At 38.4% G+C, this 2,910-nt stretch overlaps 1 protein-coding gene across 1 annotated transcript in view; it reads left to right on the top strand.

Moving 5' to 3' along the window:
- LOC119411820 (E3 ubiquitin-protein ligase TRIM62) overlaps positions 1-2,910 on the top strand; it is a gene marked incomplete at its 5' end in the record, with an annotated part of 294,497 nt that overhangs the window by 12,282 nt on the left and 279,305 nt on the right.

Raw genomic sequence — 2,910 nt, 5'->3', positions numbered from 1 at the left:
GAAGTGAGGACAATCGCCGTATTGTGCCCACTTTCTGTGAAACTAGCTATGCTGTTATTTACTATTCCACCAAATTAATATAAACAGTGTGCTGTAAAACGCTTTATTCTGTTTATACTACATATTGTCGGCCCGTACGTACGTTAGTACTACATTTGGTGGCCCACTACGTGCTCATAAATGACTGTGTATTCGTGTAAAGATTGATTTTACATGATGGCATGGAAAATAACAGTTTGTCAGCTGTGATTGAACGCAACATGCTGGAGCTGCCGCTTGGAGCTTGGCTCTGCATGTTTACGCTGTGTTACGCTAGTGATGTTTTGAAAGCTGAAATAGTGTCATTAAGTGTTTTTAAAGCTGAAATTGTACGCCTGTTACGTGTAACTAAGCTGATGAGCTGTGGAAAACGTTATTCTGTTTAAAAGGACGGAGGTTCTGCTGCAAGACCCGGCTGTGGTCCGGTTCGGTTCTGAAAAAGTTCGGACGAGTTGTTTAAATAGCTAGAAAGACGTTTTTGAGACCGGAGTAGCAGACTCCGTGCAACTCAGAATTGATTCGTTACAGTTTTTAACAGAAAAAGTGCATTTTGACAGTTTAAAAGACGAAAAGTTGACGAACTTATTTCAGGCTAATCTAACATGCTAGTTGCTAAAACGCTTCCTGATTGGTTGGATTTGCTGTTGTGGAGCGCTCTGATTCGCTGAGAAGTTGAATGACGGGCCTACGTCATTTCCTCTCACCCCCGTGCCGCTCTGTCATTGGTGATTTCAGTCACGTGACCTGGAAATGAAAATTTGTTTTCATAGGGAAATAAAAACTGCTTTTTAAAGCTGAAAAGCGCTTTAAAGTGTATTTTGACACGCTGGTTAAGTTCTTCGAAGCATACTCGCTAAAATTTTGCCACGTTAGAGTTTAAAATCCGTCATTAAATGATGTTTTTGAACAATGCTAGCGATGCTAATTTTAAGCTAACAGCTAACGACCGGATGAGTGACGTGTCACGTCACTTCCTCCATGTCGGAAATGAGCTTTGCCGTGCTTAAAATCACTAAATAAAGCTGGCATATGTCCCATAAAACTCGTGTTCATGCATAACAGTCGTGCTTGTTGAAACAACGCCACGTTTACGCTTAAATTCGTTCAGAAATGTTGATTTTAACCGAGTTTAGCCGAAGCTAACTTTAAGCTAAGCGGCTAAAAACAGGATGTCAACCGAACGTCACAGGAAGTCGTCATAGACTCCTGCTGTAGAAAGCTAAACACTGCCCCCTCCTGGAGAAACTTGAGATCACGGTTTCACTTCAGTTTTAGGTATTTTAGTGAAATTAAACGGGTTTTTTTTTATCTCTGTAAGACGAACTTTGAGTTAACAAACTTCCTCTAGCTGAATAATCACTGTTATCTTGCATTTAAAAAGTGAAGGGTATTTATGCAGAGAAGCATTTACCAACACATTTTTATTCACTGGTAATTCCTTAAGAAAAAGGTACAAAATGAAAAATTAGAAACTTTTTAAAAGATACGGTTCAAATATTCACAGAGTTGAAAAGTTTACTCATTTTGCTTGAAAGATAATACACGTTTAATTGCAAAATCACTAAATAAGAGTAAACTTATCAGGAAAAAGAAACTTTTCTGTTTAAGTTGCCACCTAAAAAATAAATCTTCCTATTTAATTTTAAATAGAAGTTACTGACAGGAGGACAGGAGTAATAACAGTTTTTCTGAAGAGAGACTGATTAATCCTGACACATCATCAACTGTTCTTTTTCTTTTCACCACTTGGTTCTATGAGTAACTGTAAATAGCAAATTTCTGGAACAGAACGGTTTAAAAAACGTTTTAAACTGATGATTGCTGTGAGACTAAAGAAAAATTGCAGGTTTATTAAAAATTCAGTGCTTTAGAGTAAAATACACTAAAAAGAGCTTGGTAATCTAGTATCTGTTAAGAAATAAGCACATAAAAAGTAACACTGCCAGAGAGCATTTACTTAAATATTCATGAATTGGGGTAAAACCTGAGAAAGGTACCCACGTTTGAATAAGTGACTTATAACAGTACTTTTGTGTAAACCCAAGGCTAAAATAGCGTGACACTCATTGACATTTGAATACAATTATTTACCTGTAAAAATATCTGAAGTTTGCAACTGTTTTAAACAGATAAAGTGCTACACAGTGAACGAACATGACAGGTGCGTTAGAAAAAGACTTTGGTCCTTATGGGATAAGGGACTGCCTAGAGAATGAGTTAGCGCTTCTGACAGATTCCTTACATCCATATGATAAACAGGCAGAGAGCATGAACCCAAAAGAGTTATTGGACAATCTGATGGAGGTTGCAGAAAGTGTGACCTCTACAGAAATTACAAAGTCAAACTATGAAAAGCTGGCTAAAATTGCAATTTTGCTGAAAGAATCATTCTATGCAGTTGTTGAGAAAGCTGATAACCTTACACTAAGGTTAGACAGTGAAAAAGTGTTTGCTCAGGAAATTGAAGATCACTACCTTCAATTTAGAAGCAAACACGAGGTCCTCATGACGAAACATTATGAACAGATGTTTCAGTTAGAGCAAAATGCACGTGCAGAAGTTGATTCAATGACCAGCAAAATACAATTACTTGAGGCATCACTATCTGAAGCCAGGGATGCTACAGATGTGCTTAAGAAAGATCTGCACAGACTCGAAGTGCATAAACAGATATTACTGGAAAAAGTTGTGCATTCACGACGTGAATGTCGGTCATCGCAGGAACGCCTGAAGGCTTGTGAGGAGGAACTGGCCGCAGCAACAAACAAGATTTCTGACGTGGGGCGAGTTTGTCTGGAACTCAGAGAAGACCGTGGACAGAGTTCAGGTCACCCACAAACACCTCAGAAAGACGTTGTTGCACATCCTGCT

Source organism: Nematolebias whitei, chromosome 7, assembly GCF_014905685.2.
Source record: "Nematolebias whitei isolate Nwh7 chromosome 7, NemWhi1, whole genome shotgun sequence".
Lineage (NCBI taxonomy): Eukaryota > Metazoa > Chordata > Actinopteri > Cyprinodontiformes > Rivulidae > Nematolebias > Nematolebias whitei.
The sequence above is the reverse complement of the archived record's forward strand: the minus strand, read 5'-3'. Positions and strand labels throughout refer to the sequence as shown.